The sequence below is a fragment of the Poecile atricapillus genome, chromosome 14, assembly GCF_030490865.1.
Source record: "Poecile atricapillus isolate bPoeAtr1 chromosome 14, bPoeAtr1.hap1, whole genome shotgun sequence".
Classification (NCBI taxonomy): Eukaryota; Metazoa; Chordata; class Aves; order Passeriformes; family Paridae; genus Poecile; species Poecile atricapillus.
This window is the reverse complement of record NC_081262.1, coordinates 12,421,280-12,443,005: the sequence shown is the minus strand read 5'-3', so window position 1 is coordinate 12,443,005 and position 21,726 is coordinate 12,421,280. Positions and strand designations below refer to the sequence as shown.

At 41.4% G+C, this 21,726-nt stretch overlaps 1 protein-coding gene across 3 annotated transcripts in view; it reads left to right on the top strand.

Annotated features, from left to right (window-relative positions):
* The window catches only part of MAD1L1 (mitotic arrest deficient 1 like 1), a 346,214-nt gene that overhangs the window by 111,130 nt on the left and 213,358 nt on the right, over positions 1-21,726 (top strand). Inside the window, exon 1 of one of the 3 annotated variants that reach the window (XM_058849981.1) lies at positions 16,618-16,721. The exons of 1 other annotated variant lie outside the window; for it this stretch is intronic. The gene's annotated coding sequence lies outside the window, so the exon portion shown is untranslated. One more of the 3 variants, XM_058849982.1, reaches the window with a different exon arrangement.

The following is a 21,726-nucleotide window of genomic DNA, read 5'->3' as shown; positions in this document are numbered from 1 at the left end:
CTGCTCTGTAAATAGTATTTCTAGCTTTACAGATAAGGAAACACTTTCTGGCTTTAATAAATTAATTTTCTGTTGATAACATACTACCTTTGGAGACCAACTTTTCAGGTTGACATTTCTATTATATTAATTACAAAGAGCAGAGAAGCTGTGCTTGTTTTGTCATTGGGAAATGCCATTTGCAAAGTTATTGGAAAGCTGACCTTGTCAGAAGTGTTATTGCATTATCCCTCAGTGAGGGCCACCACAAGTGAATGACAAGAAAAAAATGCAGAAAGAGAAAAGCAATTTCAGGAGATATAATGAAATCAAAACAAAATGCTTTTTTTCCCTCTCCAACATGAAGATGTTTATTAAGATAGTGTATGTAAGAGTTCAGTGCTGGGGGAAAAAAGTGCTTGTGAACCATTTGGGGTTGTTTTTTAAAAATGAAAATCACCATACAAGAGAATTCTTGACCTTTTGCACGAAGTGAACATGGACAAGAGGCAATGCTTACTCCAGTGACATCTCTCTCACTCCCTGTTTCTGCCTGTTTCCACTGCATATCTCTGTCCACTATCCTTTTTCCCTCTTGTTCATTCTGCACATGAGGCAAAAGGGGCTCTGCCTGCATGGACCAAAGCCCCCACCCAAGGGCTGGGGGTATCTTTTGCCACCTCAGTGCTTGGAGAGCTCGCCCTGGAATATTTTTCTTTCCAGTCTCTGGTTCACTTCACCAGTCCTTCAAGTAAATCTCAGCTCTTCTGTTTGCTTCTAGCAAAATGCCAAGCAAATCATCTGTTTGTTTTCTGCTTTCTCTCCCAATTTAAAACCACAGAGCTGTTAGTTTTCTCAGAGCCATTCCTTGTTCTCCCTGAACACTGGGGAACAGCAACAGCTGCCCCTTCCTGCTCTGCCTGAGTGTCCCATCCAGGCACAGCTCTGCTGAAAACCCAGGTGATTTCCTTCTCCAAGGAGCTGCCTGCTTTCAGGCGCCTCTGAACAATCCTGTGCAGGAAAGTACCACTCAGATTAGTGGCCATTTAATCTTTGAACATGTAGGGTACAGCAGGACATGCTGAATGTCTCGTTCTGCTCATCTCTGCTTTCTCCCTGCGCTGGAATTGTGACGGGTGCAGCTCACGGGTAGCTCAGTGAGTGGTTCACAATGGAGCATGGTCATCACACTTTAAAAGCTCTAAATGAAATCTTTTCCAGCAAAGGAGTTATTAAAAAAGCCCCAGAAAGCAATTTAACCCACCCCCTCCTCCTGTGTGAGGCAACGTGTTTCTTATGTAATATCTATGCACATGAATTTGTCATGTGTGGCATTACCCTCAGGCTATGTTTGTAGCCCTTGCGTTCCAATATTGGCTTTTTACTTACATAAAAGAGAAGAAAAAAACCCTTCTGAATTCCTTGAAAACATCCTAAATGGGGTGCTGAGGAGCTGTAAATAATAGCCAGGTTTATAGTTTAACTCTCTAGGAGCATGTGCAAGCTGAGGGGTGTGAAACACGTGTTCTGGATCTGATGTTTTCCTTCAGATAACACAAGGAAACCAGAAATACAGAAGTAATTAAATGTGCATGCCTTGTCTGCCTTGCTTTCCTCTCACATGGATTTGTGAGTTCTGAGGTTGTGAAGCTGCTGTAGCTGTTGGTGCATTTTCTGCATCGAGCTGTGTCCTCTCTTGGGGTTCATTCCCTAAGATAAGGAATTTTTTGATCCCTCCAAGCAACCAGCTCAAACTGACTAATCTAAATCTGTCTCCTACCAAAATGCTGTGACTTTGTGAGCTCTTGTTAAACTTCACCTAGCTAGGCTGAGTTTGGGGTGCTCTTTTCTCAGTATTTCTGTTCTCACTACTTCTCCCTCTGCAGAGGTAGGTTTTTTTTAGCTTAGCTTTCTTTTAAGAAGAGCTTATTTCCTTTAAGAATTCCTCAGGGATGTGGAATTGTTGCCCCTCATCAGCCAGCAGTTACACAGGCTTAGTTTTAGTGCCAAATGCTCCACTGAAGGAACTGGATCTCTTAACTGCAGCCAGAACATCCAAGTAGGTGTATCTGGTTGAACTAGTAATCAGAACAGACAAAGAGCTTCCTGCCAAGCCTGACTGGTGGGCAGGGGGTCATACTTTGGCTTTATGGAGAATTCCCTGTGTTTTGGATGTTCTTCAGCTGACAGAACCTGCAGGCTGTCCCTCCCCACCGCCGCTCTGCGCTCGGATCATGGCTCTGCCTCCGCGCGGATGAATGGGTGCCTAACGATCTGCATCCAAAGTTTTGATTTGTAATTAACTTTCAATATGCTAAAAGGATGGCTAATAACATTGAATGCAAATTACAGAGTTCACATTCTTCATGCAAATACAACTTAAGAAAAATGGTATCTTCTCATTTTGCCGTATTGTTCAGATGTAACAAGAGCGATTGCCGCTCTCGCCAGGGACAGCTTAGGGACTTACAAGGTTTATTCATCCAGACCAATGAATTCTTTTTCCTGGCATTTTTTTCCCCCAAGAAGTAGTGATAAGAAACTCTGAAGGAGGGGAGGAACCTTCTTGACCTTTCTCTTTTTTTGTCCTGGGACTTGGTCTGGAGTTAAATGTGTTATAAATATTCGAGTATCAATGCTTGGTAGACTTACGAGAGCTCTTAGCAACTAATGAAGGTTAAATGCTGTCTATTTTGGGAACCTGAATGACACTGTCACTCACATTTTAGCAGTACTCGATGTCTAGAGTTGCTTTTTCCCCTCTGTCATTCCTGTGAGGTGGGGCAGCTAACTGAGATAACTAACTGTTATAAAGGATATAAAGGAGCATGGGAAACAGATGCTTGGGTGAAATAACTGAAGACCTGAGCCTAAGTCAAACAGGAGTGCAGTGGAAGAGCTGTGAAGTCTTTACTGTATCTCCTTCTGAGAATGTCTGTTTTTTCATGAAATCCCCCAGTGCAGATTGCAGTTTTCTGTGCCTTAGCTGTGTGACAATGACCTTCCTTCAGGTGGCAAATGCTTTGCTGCAGCACGTGTGTATGTATTCCCTGACACTGCCTGCTCTGCTGTGTTAGTATCAGCATTTCACTGATTTTCTACATCTTTTGAGTCTTGTCATACCCTGGAAGAATCTGGTATCGTTGTGGTGAACCTGTGTTAGTACAAGGATCTGATTTTTTCCTGGAGCTGTGTTGCTGAAGTGGTTTTGTTTGTGGAGGTTATGGCTCAAGTCCCTTCCCTCCTCTTTGTTGCCTTTGGTGTATCTCTAGGGATGTCATAGCTTCCAAGGGTGTCAAAATCAAATCCCTAGGATGTTGTGTTGTGAAAGCTGCTGTGTGCACACTGTGTGAAATCTAAAGTTTTTCCTTTCCCCTCTGCATTAACTTACATTTGTGTGTGATTTTGCTCAGTCTGTCAGCCTTTGCTCGTCCATCATTATTGATATTTTTGGGTGCTCCGGAATGCCTCACCCTTGTCTCTAGGCTCTGCTGGCATTAATATTTTATGTTGTCAGCTCACATCTTGCTGCTTGCCCCTGTTCCTCTACACTAATAATGATCCTGAAGGAAACTTCTGGCTCTGAGCCTCAGTGCAGCCTCCTGCTAATTGCTTTCCATGGCAGGGAGGGGTGGTGTGCTCCTCCATCAGCAGCTCCTACCAGCAGGTATTTGACTCTCACATAATGATTAAAACCCAGGGATGCTCGGCCATTTAAACAGACTTTCAAACCCTGTGTTCACTGCTTAGCTCTCCTGTGAGTTCTCTCAAAGAATTGTTAACTGGTTCAGTTTAAATTACTTTCACAAAAGCTCGTGCTTATCTATCTCTATTTTATCTTGTTACACTCAACTCAAAGAGATGCTTTGAATTCTGAACCTTCTTAACTAATTTTCCTAATGTTCAGGTGAAACTTCCTTGCCAATGACTCTAATTTCCCAGAACAACCTTATCTCTGCTTTCAAAACAGAGGAGGATGTCTGCAGTCTGGTATCTCCAATAGGATAGCCATTTTTAATGATAAATCATTTTATTCCTTTTGTCTGTTAACACCTTTGTTATTTTTTGGTCTTGGGTGAATATCCAGCTTTGAGATTATTATTATTATATCTTCTTAGTGCAGTTTAATTTCTTGAAGCATTTAGCTGCCTTTATCACAGTTCTCTGGATAAAGTAGAGCAGAGGAGCTGTGATGATTCTTTTTGGAGCCTGGATCTTTGCTGGGTCAGAGTGTGCAGCTACAGCCACTTGTGCCTCTGATAGACTCAAAGGATTGCCCTGTACGTGGAGCTGCTCATTTCAGCTTTGTTTGGGGCTTCATGTTTTCATGGTGTTGAAATTATTTAAAATAAAAATTAATGTTACTGTTGTGGTTTTCATATACTTTATATTCTCCATTATGTTTTACATTTACATGACCTTTTCTTGCTTCGTGCAAGCATCGTGACTTTCAGTGTTTTGATATTTGTATTTGCTTTCATCTTTATGAAACTGGTAATGTCAAAAAAAAAAATCTTATTTATTTCAAATTTTGTTAAAGATATGAGATACTCTTGCAAGTTCACGTATTGCAAGAAGCAATTTCTGAGCTGCTCATTCTCTTCTCCCTGTACAAGTGTCTGAATATCCCGTGAGATTTAACAGTGTTGCAGTGAGTAAACAAATCACTGTATTCCCAGAAAAGTGTGACTGGCTCACAGCTGCTGTCACTCCTGCCTGTCTGGAAGATGAATCAGCCTCTGAAATGTGCAGCTGTGGGCAGTATATGGAGCGGGGTGGTCCTGTTCTCTGGGATCAGAGGGAGATTTCAAATCTTTTATACCTCATTTGCAGTATTACTTTGTGGATTTTCCCCTCCCCCATCTTGTCCCTTTAAAATTTATAATTAATTTTGATTTGTTTGGGTTATTTAATTTTATTATGTCATTTTTATGAAACAACCTGGTTGGTGGCTGCATATTTATTTCAAGGGAGGCAATCAGCTGCCAGATAAGCTTCGAGGCCATAGTTCAGGCATTATCTGTGCCAGGTACTGTTGCCAGATGGCCAAAGAGCAATCTTCTAACTAGTCCTGGATGTGATTATGACATTTTTATGAACTTATTCCAATTTCACCTTTTATTTGTCATCACAGCTGTTAAGGACACTTTTTATGGTGTTTCTCTAGTCTGGAAAATTTAGATCAGATTAGAACATAACTTCTCAGAGCTGCAGGAAGTAGGGCACAGTTTAAAGAGGATTAGTGATCAGTGTGTATAAGGACTAGTCTGTCTAAGGTAAATCTTAGAAGGAGCACCTTCATCTTAAGTAATTTATGTGTCAGTAGAGATTTCCTTCTTTCTTCAGCTGGAATCTGTCATGTTAAAGGTCATTTAATTGAAATTCATGCTCACATATTCATAAAAGGATGCATTCTTCTGAGCATTATCAGTCACCAAGTTTTTGAAGTTGCCATGCTGGATCTTTTCTGTATGTTTTAGCCTTGGAATGTGATGTGATGAATTAAGTGAGATGTCTGCTCATGATATTACAGCATTAATAATATTGAGGGGGGGAATTGTGATGACATGCAGTCTTTGTACTTAGCATGGTTCAATGGGCAGGAGAATATGAATTTATAGGAATGGGACTATTGGAGCACTTTCAGAGCTAAATCTAACCTGCAGGTAGGAGTTCTTTAACAACCTTGTGTTGCCAAAAGCTGTGCCACTGCATCTCCTTCCATTTATCCTTAGATTTATTTTTTTTTCCCCCACGCCAAAATTTGTTTGAAATTTCCTTGTAATAGAGGATTATGAATAACCCTTGTCACATTTGGAAGCTGTAAGCCATTGAGGAACCATTTCATCTCCCTCCTTTACAGTCTGCCAGCCCTTTTGCTGTTCAGGATGGAAGGGCTGGGTACTGCTGTAGAGCTGATTGACCAAGTCTTCTAACAGGGAAATTTCTTTGTCCTACCCCCTTGAGGATGTGCTGGGGCTGAGAACAGGAGTGCCAGAGGGCAGGAGAGCCTGGGAGGAACTGGAGGAGGCTGCTCCATGCCTGTGTTCCTGGATGTGGCTGGCAGATGGGTGGGAAGTGTGCTGAGCCTTGCTTATGGCATCCCTTTGTTTCCCATCCAGAGTCAGGCTAATGACAGCTCTGATAATGCCAGATGGCAGTCACCAGTCATCATTTAATAGCAGGAAAATGCCTAAATATTGTCTCCAGAATGGGCTTGTTCGTTCTTTCTCCTCGTTCCAGCCTGGCAGTGATCCTCAGGCAGCACTTAGGGACCTCCTAAGAAGATCTTGTGTAGAAAACTGTCAGAACAGATTGCTGTATGGATTTTCAGAGGATTAAAGTTAATTAAAGAGCTATTCCTTGCTTTCATTTCCTCGTATCTGCCAGCTATTTACATGCTAATGTAGGGTCTTCCAGGGAGAATAGGACAAGTGTCAGCATTGGGCATGTTATCACACATGGAGACAGTAGAAAATAATGAGATGAGCAAAATATATATATATGTATATATATATGTATGTATGTGTGTGTAGCTTGACAACTGAAAGCCAGCAGCAGAGCTTTTTTGCATATTTTCAGTAATGTGTGATCTTACTGAATATAATTCACTCCATTACATCTCACACTGCATAATTTAATACTTCATTCACTATAGTATCTTTACATAAGGAGTTTTATAAACAGGCAGATTTAACAGGGTTTTTTCCTATCTTGTTCTAAATAGGAAAGTTCTTTCCTGCAGAAGTAGTGAGTAGTTTTACTAGGAGTACAAACCTGGGAGCAGAGACTTTCATGGGGACTGGCATCTACTGTTGCCTTCTCTTATAAAGATTAAAGGAGATGCTCAGCATGGAAGCAAACTGAGAGTGGATGTAATAGTTTTCTGCTCCAGCTGCATTATTGTTTGCCCATTCCATTTTCACATTATTTCAGAGGATTATTTTCTCCTGTAATTTTTCAATATCTTTCATTTTAACACTTTATTAAAACTTCTACATAACAGATGAAATAAAATTGATCTCAGGTTACACTTCAAGAGGGAGTTTAATGCTTTAGGAAAATGAGAAACCTCACTGTCTGCATTTTTAAACAAACTATCAAAACCATCTGTATTGTTGAGCACAGGTGAAGAGTTTTGCCAGCTGCTGAGGGTAGTCCCAATATTTTGAGGGTGCTGAAGGTAATTAAATTTCTAAGGACCAAGGGCAGTTAAAGACAGATTTGTTTTCTGTAGTTTTTTTGTTCCCCAGTGTGCAGGTGACATACCAAGTGAGTGGTTTAGCAAACCCAACGTGCCCTTACCACGGGCTGCAGCTGAGGATGAAGTCCCTGTGTTCTGTGTGACCTTTGTGAAACAGCTCTTTGGCATTAGCCTTTCTCTTCATTTTATCCTTTTGTGGTTTTCCTAGTGGAAAACATGATGGTCTTACTCTCAGATGTCAGGTGGCTGTTCTTTGGCCTTGAAAATCAATGTGACATTTTGTGAAAGAGTTAAAAGATGAGGGAAAGGGAAAAAAACCCTTTTTTGGAGACTCATTTGGGGGCAGGCAGGGGGAGAAGGTCACCCACACTGAAAAGTCACGACTGATCCCTTGCTTGCTCCTGCCTTGGTAGCACAGCTTCCTTAAAAGATGCTCTGAAAGGGATGTCAGGGCAGAGATACTCTGGGATTTGGGTGTTTGAGGTTTTCTCTTGTATTTGATATCCCAAATCCTCTCTTTAGCCAGGCTGGTGGGCTGACCAAGATGAAATGCTGCTGTGCAATAAGCCTCAGGTTGAATTTCTCCCTGTTGTGGCTCCGTGAATGTCATCAGAGCTACAGCAGGGAAAAGCTGTCCCTGGTGTCTGGGGAAATGCTGCTAAAGGCTTGTTACTCAGGCTTGTGCAGGTAAAAATAATCCAGAGAATCACTTGTTCTTGACTGCCCAAACCAGAGGAAACCAGAGCTGTTCCAGCATCTCTGCTGAGTAAATCCTGTTGCTGTGTGGTTGGGAGAATTTGAGGTGGGTGCTCAGAACAGACAGGAGCAGCCAGAATTTTCTGAAGGTGGGGCACACAGGGGAGATGCCTTGTCCCACCCTGGCAAGGCAAACACAACATTGTTTGCAGGAGGTCTGATAAATAGAAATGACAACCAGGGCTTAAAGCATAGTGTTTGAATTTGTGATGCTCATCTCTGTTACACAAATGGTAAAACTCCTGATTTTTATGTGTTCAGTATTGGTTTTGGGCAAATATGAAAACATTTAAGAAAAAGAGAGAATTGCTCTCAAGCTTTTCCTATCAGTGATGTGTATGCACTTTTTTTGCCATTTGTCTGTCTTGTACTTTGTGTGAGGGAGGTTTCTATTTTGTATATCAAGTGGAATCTTCAATTTTATCTTACCACATGCTCAAAGGAAATTTTTATTTCTGCTGCATTGTTTTAGAAAGAGATCCACACTTCTTTTGCTGTCTAAGAAATGGTCTCTTTATTCAGTCAGAATTGTTGGTCTGTTTTGAGGCTATAGTGGAGCCACATCATGCAGGAACACTTCAGCCATAAAGGGAATTTGTTTAATAGGTTCCATGTGCTGAGAATATGAATATTTTCAGTGATGACAATTAAGGCTGAACACTTTTTCACATTTTTGCATTTTACTAGAAAATAATTGAGGGGGGAAAAAAAGTCTTTATCAGGCATTACATGTGGATTTTGCTACTTTATGCCATACCACTTTTCTGGGACCTGTAAATATATGGATTTCTAAGATATTTAGCTCAATGCAGCTGTTCCTTGCTGCTGGGAAGAGAACATGAATTTTTTTTGGGAGCTAGAATTCCAGTGCCCATGTGTGTCTGATTTGTGGGTCACAGGCCCTTCATTCTGCATCCTCACCTTCAGACTTTGTGATTCTTGGTGATGGATGTGGGTATTGGGAGCAGAAGGTAATTTTAAAGAGATAGATGAAAAGAGTTTGAATAATGAGGTAAGAATTTTATATCAGTGCAGTGGCCTTTTTTTTTTTTTAAATCAAAGTTTTATGTTATTTTGATTTCTGGCGCTTAAATAGAGCATGGCAAGGATCCTAAAACCAAAATTAGATTTTGGCTTTAATTTTTGGGTGTCATCTCTCAAGATACAAAGTAAAGTAACAACTTAGAGCAGCAAACAACATGAATATTTCAGAAGCAGCATCTTTTCTATATGCTGCCATCTGTTGATGACCTATGCATAGGAAAGGATTAATTTCCCAACGTCAAAGGTTTAATTTCTCAGTGAAATGTCCGAAGAAAGCTGTGAAATACAAGGTAAATTCTGATCATTGAGAAAGCTCTCCAGCATGATTTTTCTTCCTTCTTGGAAATTTCTGTGGACTGGTTGAATGCAGGTGCTGACAGGAGTAGTATTGTGGGGGAAGAAGTGATGCACAGGACTTAGTCTTGTACACATATGAATAAAAATTAGCAAAAGAACCAAAGAAGTCTGGTTTGTTAACACTGTTTTTTGAGCTTTAGCTTTTTGAGTGGTTCTGATGATGTAAAAGAGAGGCCATAAGTTGTGCCCTTGGATATGTGAAGCTGCAGAGAAAGCTCAGATGCTCACAGCACCATTTCCATTAATGCATTTTCCCGTCTTCAGTGCAAATGACCCCCGGATATGTGATAGCTCTTAACACATTTTGAAACTCTCTCCCATAATTAACTTCTGATGGACAGAAACAAGGCTGTGGGGGTTAGAGATTTGAAGAGACAATGCTCAACAGGTTTTGAAAACGGTGAGGAGAGGTCCTTCTGCCATTCACATGATTAAAGTTAATTATTTTGAATTGATTATAGGATCTTGAGCATGGATATGTAACGAGCTGTTTGTTGTCCCTTGGCAGCAGCACCTTTTAAAGCCCTCTTCAGTCGGATCCCAGCCAAGCACAGTGTTCCTCTCTGCTGCTGATTTGCCAGCCTGCCTTGTGCTAAGCAGCCTCTGCAAGGTTTCCATCAGAGCAGCTCCATCCTGTCACCAGAGGAAGGCTGATGACACTCAAGCCTCTTGCTCAGTCCACATGCTGCTGTTAACATCAGCTCAACCTTTCCAACCCTGGGAAGTTTAAACAAAATCTGCTGCTCTCCCCACCCTCCCCATTGCCACCAGCCTTCCCACACTGCAGAGCCACAGCATGGTTTGGGTTGGAAGAATCCTTAAAACTCCATAAAACTCATTCCAAACCCCTTCTATGGGCAGGGACACCTTCCACTAGACCAGGCTGCTCGGAGCCCCATCCAACCTGGCCTTGAGCACTTCCAGGGATGTCACTTGGGGTCTCTGTCGCTGATGTGCAGCACAGAGCTTTGTGGTGATGATGGAATTCCTCTGTAGCACGTGAGAGGCACAGGTTTGTGTTGTTAATTAATAATTCCAGTCCTGCACAATGACTAGTCTGATGACAAGTCTCTGCAAAAAAACTCTTGGTAGCCTTTGAAGCAAGCATGCAGAAATATCCTATTTTCAGCTGTACATATTTTTTTTCCCCAGAATTACTTCACCATGGCACTGCTCTAAATATGTCTTGTGAGATAAGCTTTAAATCCTACTTGGGCAAAGTTTATTAAAAATTAACATTTGCATGGGGAGTTATAAAAAAGAATAGGACCTTCATTAGCTTAAAATCATCCAAAGTACAAAATAATATTGAATTGCTCTCCACTGGCCCAGACCAGGCAGACTCTTAGTGCCTGCCAGATCTTGAAGCCCAGAAAATTCGGCATCAATAATATCCAAAAAGCCACACTGGAAATTGCACCTCTATTCCCAGAGGTCCAGAAAAATGAGCTGCTACCACAGGCAAAACAGCCTGAACTTATTGGAATGGGATGTTAGCTGCCATTCCTCCCAGCAGGGAAAACTGCAGTGTTCATTAGGTGTCCGCTCCAGATGTACTGCTCTGGCAGCTCACGGTGTTTGGGAGTGGAAAGCCAATGCAGGGGATGTAGTTTCAAACAGTTTTACTTTATGGAAGTTCACATTTGAACCTGCACAACCCCTGGGCCAGGTAGTGCTGGTTTATCCTGACTGAGGATCAATCACAGTGACAGGGATTCTGATCTCCAGGAGTTTGAGGGAAATGGAATAACAGTAAAGATACTGAAAAACAAGTGGGATGAGAGTCTGTACAATGGATGTGTGTAGAACATCAGTTTTCATTTTCATTTTCTTTTCTGGGACAGATGAGAAACACATTCTTCCCGTTTCCCTTTCCTCTTGGGACTGCATGTCGCTTGCCTACCTTGCAGCATTTAATCTGTTGTGATTGCCTTAAATGCCTGAGTCTCTGCAATATTCACCTTCCCTTGGGCTGCAAGTCACCAGCATGTGTGTCTTTGTGTTAATTTGTCCCAGTTCAGAGGCACGGCATCATTAGTGAGCCGCCGCCGCCGTGGTAATTACTGTGGGATTTGGGCGCAGCAGTTTGCTGGTGCACTGCTCTGTACCTTCTCTTTAATCTACACAGGCCATCTGCTTCATTTCTTAACTAAAAGTTGTTTTGTTTCTGCTTTGGAAGAGTGACTCTGTTGCTCCTAATCTTCTCTGTATAGAAAAACCATTGCAGCCAGGATAAATTACATCCGTTTGATAGATCGTGCTCGCTTTTGAGAGATTTCTTGCAGGTCATGCCCCGTAGTTTTGCTGTGCACAGATTTTTGCTTTCCTCTGTGGCTGCAGGGACAGTCAGGGCAGAATTTTGGTAGGATCACTCTGTGATCTTGGGAGCTCTTGTATGTCTGACCACAGGCCTGCTGTTGGCTTCTAGCAAAGACTTCTCAATACAAATATAAATATACAGTAAAAATATTAGTGGGTGGTTATCCAATGACAATCCTGTGAGTAATAATCTTTTAAACTCTTGTTGAAATAAGACCTGTGTGTTGGGTGACAAAGCACTTTGGCTTCTGTCTAAAAGGTCTGTCGTGTCTTTTGCCACTGCTTGTCTGATCAAAAATACTGAATTATTGGACTGATCAGGTCAAAGACCCCAGTTACTCCAAATCTGTCCTCTCCTCTTTTGCCTTTCTCTTCCCAGGACTTCTCCAGGGTTAAATGAATCAGCTTTTTGTTAAGGGCTGGTTTCCTAAGCTTGGGCAGTCCTCAGGCACGGTAGTAGATTGTTTAAGTGGGTGGAACATTGATATTGCTGTTAGGGAAAGCTTGATTTTATTTCCCACAAAAACCTGTTCATTAGATAATGATTTTGAGGGGTACTCTGGTGTGGTCAAACTGGACAATTTTTGATATTTTAGAGGCATTAAAATAAGACTGTAAAATATGAGCAGTGGGGATCAAACAGCATATGTCACTTTTTTGTCTTTTGGAAGAATTTATAGCTTAGTTTTACCCATAAGGTGGGTTTTGTTTGTTGCCTTTTAAAGATGTTCCTGTTGTTGATAAATAAGGTGAGGGCTACAGTGATCCATGCCTCAAAAAAGTATGAAATGAGAAAAATAACTTCCTTGGCTCTATTGCCAATTTATTTTTCTTGTAATGGGAACATTATTTCTGCATGAGCCTCTCTCTCCTTGCCACTAGAAGCTGGTGCATGCAGTTCTGAGACAATGAAATAGCACCATCAAATCAGGCAGTTTGCATCTTGGTTTTGTGAAAAGAATAAAAAAAATAACATTATTTCTCTGAAGACATTTTGGAGTAGAGCAGTCATTTAGAAAATGAAAAGATTCTTTGTCTAGGAGGCTCTTCTGTTTCACTGTTTAATCTAAGCAGCTGTCTTTCTCCTTCCCCACGGGAAGTTGTGGTGGGTAAATAACATGGAAATTCATTTGATGATGGAGACATTAGAGGTTGGCATGGACAATTAATTTGTTATTAGACAGAATTAATTTTATTTGATCCTTACATGGTTCTGTTGCTGCATATAAATTCAGCAGCTCAGTGAGTTATCCTGTGAATGCAGCCCTGGTTTTGCTGAAGGATGAAGCTTTTCATGGCTCTGGAATCAGGAGTGGCTTCTCTCCTCACCTGTGTGTGAAATGGAGATACAGGAAAGCTTTTGGCTTTGTGCTGCTGTAAGTCATTGTGGGGTTTGTGACCCAAAACTCCCCTTCCCAATCTAAATTCTGTGGTCCTTTACTCAGAACTGGTTTGAAAATATTTTTGAAGCTCCATCAGCAGAAAGCTGACTTGAGAAGAAAATGAGAAGCTTTTGAGTTCCTTTGCTCACATTAGGGATAGGATGAGGTATCAATGGCTACAGGTAGAACTGTTAATTTTCATCTCCAGAGGGATGGAGATGATGGGATGCTCCTCTCATAGTGGGACAAAGCAGCACATTCAGTTTTCCTCTTTTACTCCTGAAATTCAAAGCCACATTTTGGTTGATTCTGGTAGGTACCAATTATTTCTTCTGCAAAAACAGAAAGGAATTTAGATCTCCTGATCTTTCATGACTTTTGAATGTCAAGAATTTGGAGCACATTGAATTGCTTTGGGAATGTCCATACTTGTTGCTATCTCTGCTTCTTTTTACTGCTTCCTTCTGGTTTTGCCCTTCTCTGTGTGTCTTCAGGAGGGGCAGCACCTCAGAGGTTGCTGCACAGTGCCAGTGAACCTTTCCTACACAGAGCTGGTGCACATTTTGGTGTTTTGTTTTGACAAGAATGACCCAAACACTGAGAAGATCCTCAGAGAGACCTCAGAGTTCTGTGTTTTAGATCTAAACTGGTGAATGACCACAATCACTTCATCTTGGGGGTACCGGTTTCTCCTCCTAGGACATGGAGATGATGATGCTGAACTCCCTTAAGAGGCTGCTTTAGGATTAACTGCTAAAAAGTGCAGCATAAAAGCCTAAAGGCAGCCCTGCACCTGTGCACTGCTAAGTGGAAGAGTCTCATGAACAAATTCCTTATAACAGTGTCCTTATAAAACATCTGCATTTGCATATATTATACTGCATTTTTCCTCTTGCTTCTCTCCTGCCTTAATTGTCTGTGCTCCAGTTTTCCCCAGCCTGGAGTCTCTTGTTTGTGCTAGATTGGTGAACTAAAGATAAAAGTTTTTGAAAATGAGACCAAGGACAAAAGCAGGGAGGATGTTCAACTCGGAACTGTGAAAGAATATGTGAATGTGTTAAAAAGAGTACCAAATTCAATTATTTTTGTTAACCAGTGAGATCAGAAGAGGAATCAATTATATCATGCAGGTATCTCTCTTTGTGAGCAGCATGGTGATAACTTCAATTGCATTTGCTTTTTAAAGTTGATGTGCCAGGAGACAGCATTGTTTCAGTAGGAATGAGCAAGGAAGAGGCTAATGTCATCTGTAAATGGCAGGGAAATACAAAACTCTCACATCTTGACAGTAATCTCTTCTGTTTAAAAAGCAAATAAGAGAAAAAGCAGGAGAAAGTAAGGGATAAAATCACACCTCATGAAGAAATATAGGGCCAGGCTTGGTGTGCGTTGTTGGAGATGATTTAGGAGTAATTAAATTGGTTCCAACATAGCGGGTAAGACTGGAGATGAGAAGAGGGAGAAAAAAAAAATTCCTTACTATCCATTAGCATGCCAGACTGTTAGCAAGCTTGGTGGGAGAGTGGAGTGTAACTAAGCATTAGTGATGAGAAACTGCCCTCCCCTTTCAGTCCACACTGAGCAAGCGCTTCACGCTGGTGTTAACCACCCCCAGCACAGACAGGCTGTCATTTCTGGGTCTGCTCAAAATGCTCTGCTATCAGACACAGCAGACACCACAGAAATTTCCTTAATGTTGAATGCAGAATTCATCCCAGCTTGTTTTCCCATCCCTTTTGCTGCCCCTGGGGTCTCGCTGTTTGAGCGATGCCCTCCCAGGCACGCGCGGTTCCCGGCAGGCTCCAGCAGCCCCTGACAGAGATCACCCGTGTGCAAACATTCCATCAGACCTTTCCTTGCATGCAAACATCCCTTCAGACCTTCCCTTGCAGGCAAACATCCCATCAGACCTTCCCTTGCAGGCAGCTTGCCGTGGGATGCCGTGCCTCTGGGGCTGCTCTGCTGTGCACAACAACACGCTGCTTATAAATAACACCGGCTTATTTATAATACGCTCCTATGGCGTTGCAAATAACAGCCATATCCATCACACACTGCTCATTGAAACATAAAGGTTTAAAACCACTTCAGAGACCCCCTGTTTCTTCACGTGGCGAGTGAAAAAGCAATTGCTGCTTGGAGCATGGGAGGAGTTGCCTTTGTGTGTCTCTTTGCTGTTGGTATCGGTGGGGTAAATTGTCTAATAACTTCAATTCCGAGCTTTTGAAGTACTTTCTGTGTAAAAAGTATTCTTTAAGAATGAAATATATATGTTTGAAGTGCATGAATGTTGAATTTAGAGAAGAATGATTGCGTTCAACTCAATTCAGTGGGTGATATTAAAGAGGCAATTACACATGATTTGTGAAATAAAGAGCAACCTTGGCAGAGTGTGGTACCTGCAGGGTTTAACAGCACCCTCTGATCTGAGCTAATAAGAGCAGTGTCTAATATTAGAGTTTGCCTTGTCAGAAAAGCCATTAGCGTGGCAGTGTGAGGACGGGGCGTGCGAGGCAGAGCGAGCAGCTGTTTGCCTTTTGGTGCCACAGGAGGAGGCAGGGAGAAGCTCTCTCTCAAAACTTCATTTGTCATGCTGCTGGTTTGCTGTTTATAGTATTAAGCTGTTGATTAAGAAAAAGATGATTGAATAGGTACCTTCTTTTAGAAGCACGCAGACTTCAGCTGGAGATTAATTCCTTCATTTGCTTGTGTTCCTCAGAAGTTTTTAAAATTTTGTGTAAAGTTGTTGTTTTTATTTTTTTTTGAGATGAAAACTTCAGAGCTCTCTAGTTTTCAACCTGTTTATTCTTTTCATGTCATCCTCTTTCATACACATTGAACTGACAGTGTTTTTTCCTTACTTTCTCACACATCCAGAACCTAAACACAATTAGAGTTTCCATTCTGTGCCCTCTGGAGGAGCAGGTCTTTGTGCAAGGTGTGCTACAGGCTTGGTGAGGAAGGGTTTTCAATTAGTACCACATTTGTTTTTAAATTTAAAGCTTGTAGAGATTGGTGTTAAAATTAGGTATATGGGATAACCACATGTTGGATGTGCAAATACAGAATATTAATCACAGACCACAGACATTTCTTCTCCGCTTTGATTTTTAGCACGGCTCTGAGTATTCTGCATTTTGCTTGTTGGCTGGCCCTGAGTTTTCAATTACAAAGTGATTTCTTGTCCTTATTCCCCATCTCATTTATTCCTGGCTCTCCTTCCAGTCAGCTCTGGGTAACTGAGAGATATGCTAGAATGGTTCTTCTCAGTTGTTGGAGAGAAATTGATATTTATTAACCATCTACTGAAATGGTAAAAAGCAGGAGGAAAAAGTGAAGAATTACACTAGTGAATACTGCAGAGAAACATACCTTCAAATATGTACAAGATTACCCTGGAGGAAGAGGTGATAAATTTTTGCCAAGGATTGTGCTCATAGGTGTAAAGATCATTTCTAGCCGGTATTTTGTGTTCTGTTCCTGCTTCCAAGGCGCTGCCTCAGCAGCTCTGAGCACACACGGGATGGATGGACTGAGCTTTGCCCTCTCCTCCTTCTCTGACCTTGGTGTCCTGCTCCCTGGGCTGACGGGGAATCCAAGTGACAGAGCCAGCCTGGTCTTGTCCAGCAGCCTGAGGTGGATGGGATGGATATTTCCCTGAGTGGAGCTCTGTGGAGGAGGTCAGTGATATTTCCCTGAGTGGAGCTCTGTGGAGGAGGTCAGTGATATTTCCCTGAGTGGAGCTCTGTGGAGGAGGTCAGTGATATTTCCCTGAGTGGAGCTCTGTGGAGGAGGTCAGTGATATTTCCCTGGGTGGAGCTCTGTGGAGGAGGTCAGTGAGGTACAAACCTTTGTGGGGCTGCAGGTGTTGAGACCATCAGAAGATCCATCAGCAGAAGGTCCAGCTGTATTTCACAGGTACATCAGCTGCTTGTACCTTCTTCCTCGTGTCACTGAAGTGCCACTGGAGGATCTTACGTGGTGATCACACTGTTTTAACAGCCTGTTCAGAAAGTGAAGACTTCTAAAGATACAGCTGTAGTATTTTCTTTGCGTATACTCTTCCATTATGTATATCTGGAGCCGATGTGATTTGCTCGTGTTCTGAACTGATAGCTTTTCCCCTAATTTTCTTCTTGACTTAAGTGAGTATTAATCATAAACTGTTTCATTAGTAGCTAATTTGATTCAGAGAAAAAGTTGAAAAGATTTGACATCTGCTGTAAGATTTGTACTACTTCTCCCATGGACTTGAGGCAGGTATTTGGAGCAGAGATTCTTCTGCATAACCTTGCTTGTTGATTTTGTTTTTGTGTGCATTTAGCATCCTTGCTGTGCACAGAGAGACAGGAAGAAACTTATCACTTGCTGCTTTTTGGGTGCTTCTTTACCCTCAACAAGCTGAAGAGAATTAATAACTGTGGCCAGCATCTCTGGGACTGCACTGACAAAAACAGTGCAGTTGTCCTGCTGTCTTTGAACATGGTAAAGCTCACAAATGTTTTTCTTGGAGGTGAAATAATAAGGACAAGTCTAAAAAGTAATAGCTGCAAATGAAACAGGAACAGCTTTTTGGAATAAGTTGAGAGGGGGGGATTGTCAGGTGGTCAGAAGTTCCAGCTGTGTGATTTGTTCCTGTTACCTTTTACCTTCCCTTCCTCGCTGAACCAACCCTTTTTTTGTGCTTGTGGATTCCAGGTGATTTTATGTTGATTGTGGAGGGGTTTTTAAACAGCCTAAGGTGGATGTTAAGGATGCTGTTAAATAATTGAAAACTACTCCTGAGAGAAGGAAACAAGGCCAATGGCAGGATCACAGCCCTGGTCTTCTGGAGAGGGGAGTCTGATCTGTTCATAAACCTGCCTGGAAGAATTCCATGGAATATGGTCCTGGAGAGAAGGGGAAACCAGGAGAGATGGGGAGGTTGGGGAGGACAATATCTTGAGCAGCTTTCAAACCTCAACTGTTGTGCAAGTCTGAGTCTGCCTAGTGCTGATAATAGAGTCCATTGAAAATGGCATCATCTCCTACAGCACTGGCTGGTAAGATAAAGGTGTATTTGAGAAAGATTGTACTAAGTCAGGAGTATGCCAGGTTTATTGAAAGGCACTTTATTAAATAATATAATGGTATTTTCCAAATGGAAGCAGAACCAAATATAGCATCAGATATATGACTTTGTTTTAAACTTTCAACTTACTTTAGAATAAGAAAAAATGTTCTGATGGTGTTTCCTGACGTATCACAATGGACTTTTTTCCAGAGATGGGACCAATTTAGCAATGACTGTTGTGGGCTTAAATATTGCAGTGCAAAATAGTCTGTTCTCACCTTTTTGTTTTCTTGAAGACTTGATTGCAAACTCCAAGTTGTGTAATTCTGTCTGTGGTGGGTTGGGCATCCTTAGGATTGTGTTTCTGCTAGGTGGAATGCAGCAAAGGTGAAAATTGAACTAATGTCCCTTAAAATTGTTCAGAAAGTTCTGTGTGGATGTGTTGCAGTGTGGAAGTAGGAGAATCATCATTAACTGTTTGCTATTGACCAGCTTTTTCTGTGGCAGGGAGGAACTTTTTCCCCTCTGTCTTTTGTTAGCCAGTTATTTCTGTGATTGTACCATATTCTCTACACTTTGAAGTTGTGCCCAGAAGTAGAAAAGCTGATGGTCTGTTCCATTCTCCAAAATATGGCAGTTTATTACTATGAAAACAAACCAAAGGAGATTTCTTGATACTGTTTCTGTTCTTTACTGAAATGTGGTTTTGTTGAAAATGCAAATATTGTGGTCAAATATTAATTAAAAGGATGATGAATGTTTCTGTCTCATACATTTAATCATAATTGGTTTTCAGATGTGTATAATGAATATCTTTCCTAAATAATGTTTTTCTTCTAGCAAACTGGTTTTTCCACTTGTTTTTAATGAAGCACGACTTCAGTGCTTCACATTTTGTCTAATGGTGTGAGCATAACATTCTTGATGTCAATGCAGTTTTGAGGAAATATTTTGTTGACTTAATATTGCAGAGACAGTGGGGAGAGAGAAAAGAAAGCAATGTCATTTTGTCAGTGAATTAATTTTGCAGTGTCTGGTGATACTAAAGGGAAGGTGTTCACTGAGTGGCAGCTAGTGTTAAAATTAGCTTTACTAACTAGTAGGCTATTTTGAAGTAAAAATTTCAGTTCTGAAATGTTTAAATTTAAGGAAACTTGTACATGTGGGCTGTTAGCACAAGAATTGGAGAGGTTCTGAACAGGTGTAGAGATACATCCTCTTCTCTGGTGTTCTCTGCTGCTGTGTTTGAGGGGGGTTACTGAGGAGATTTACCTGCTGGTTTTTGTCATCCTCTGGCTCAGCAGCTTTTGGGAGAACATCTTGTCCTGTTCTCTGAGCCAGGAGTGGGGAGGATGTACCTGTTACAGAGAGGTGCTGAAGAGACCCAGGACTTTGTGTCTTCTCTGTTTCTCTTATTCCTCATCAACCCAGTTCAGGCAAAGATGCAGCAGAATGAGAGCAGCAGTCAGACATGGGTGATGAGAGTGTGAAAGACTGGGAAAGCAGTTATGCTGGAAAATTGGACTTGTCGACTTTAAAAAGTAGTTGAAGAAGAGTTGACAATTTGAAAGCACAGAATCTAATGAATGAATGGTTTAGAGAAGTTGTTTGGGAGTTGTTTTCCCTGTCTGTGCAAGGCAACAACAAAGATGTTCAATGGAGCTGAAAGGTGGCAAATTAAAACCTGATAAAAGAAAATGCATTTTCAAGCAGTGAAAAAAAAGTAATGGGATTAATTTTCACCAGAAAACTGGCAAAGTCAGGAGTTTCTCAGTGTTCAGAAGGACTGGATATTTATATGATCAATAAAACTGTCCAGAGGAGTTGTCAATAAGAGGTTGTTTTTCAAATATTTTTATTCGACATCATTTTTCCAGAGTTGGGAAGCCCAAGGTGAAGGTGCAACTGGAATTTTGGTAAAGTACCTGCCTGAAGTGGTCTTTCAGTGGAAACTGTTTCTTAAACATAATTTTGTTCTTCACCATGTCAGGGTCTCAAGAGGAGCAGGATCCCAGGCACAGAGGGTTATGGGTTCCTCTGCTCCCCTGCCCTGAGGTTTTTATGGGATTCAGCATCTGGCAAACCTCTGTTCAGAAGCTGCAGTCCCGAGCACTGAGGTGGCACATTTTCCTTTTCAAATGCAGGAAACTCTTTCAGAAGTGCAGGTCACAGGGTTAAATATCAGCCCAGCTTCGTGGTGCTCACTTGCTGCCTGAGAGCAAACTCTGGAGGTGGCTCCTGATTAAGCTAATGAGGCACATTCTGTGGGTGTTGGGTGAGAGAATAAACTGATCCTAAAAGCAGCCAAGGAGGTGCTGCTTGGTGCAGTTTCCATCTTTTATAAGACTGAAGTGTTAAAATGATCTTTCATATTTTCAAAGGATACAAGTTAAAACATGGAACCCTCATCATGTAGGTAATGTGAAATGTATATAATGTAAAATTAGTATTTTGACCTCATCCAAGGAAAGCATAGAATTTTAGTTCAAAGTAAAGGCTTGTCATTGCTTTGCCCTGGATAAATCACTGGGTGTGATTAAATAATCTGGCTCAGTGTTATTGTTGGGAGCATGGTTTGTGTGTGAAATGACCCTTTATGGTTATTATTATTTTCAAGAAGAATATACTTGGGTATTCTTTTGCTTTATAGGTGCTTTATGTAATATGGAAGGTGCACCCTGGGCCAGATTTCAGTCTCAGTTCAGTCTTCCCTTCCTGAAGGAGGAACTGCTGGTCTGCAAGGGCCAAGGGCTGTGTCCCCTCTGCCCTGAGAGTCCTTTATAAAGATAATGCAGGTGTGCTATGGGTGACCTGGGAGATAACTTGATGTATAATTTGTGAAACTTTTATTGGAATCACTGATCTTTTATACCCTGGAGGCAGTAGAGGGAATGTTTTATGAATTAAGTAAAGTATGGGAAATTATTAATATCTTCTAATAAATCAGTCAGGTGATGTATATTCTGAGGCATCACCTAAAATCCCTTTTTCTTTGCCTTCTTCAAAAAGCCACAGCTGGCATATTTCTGGAGCTGTTGATACATCATGGGGGGATCAAGGAATTACTTTGGAGTTCAATGGAATGTGCTGTGTTGGATTGGATGAACTCATTTCTGGTTTTTTGATTTTTTTTGTCCCCTCAAAATGTGATGTGAGATCTTTGACCTCCTGCTTGAGTTCTGTCTTAGCCCGAATACCCCAGGAGCAGAGCACAGATGGTGGGGCCATTCCTCCTTCATTCTTGCAGAGATAACTGCACTACCTTTCAGCACAGTTCAGTTTACTTTTCTCCCAAGTTAATGATATTCAAGTGGTTAAAACTGCAGTTAAGAGTTTTAGAGGCCAATATCTGGGTTACTTAGTAGACAGACAGGAGGAAAAAGAAATATGAGTGTAAGGAATGAACATAGGGATGAATTTTTATTCACTACAGACACTGGCAGCATAAAAATCTCATGTACTGCCACAAAAACTATCTTTTGCTTATTTTTAGGGTGTTGTTGTTGCTGTTTGGGTTTTGATTTGGTTTTTTTTTTAATAGGTAACATTAATTTTGTATTGCCAGTAAGGATGACTCCATTCCCTTGTCAGCTGTATGCATTCCCTCTGGCAGTGATGGTAGTCTAGTGGCT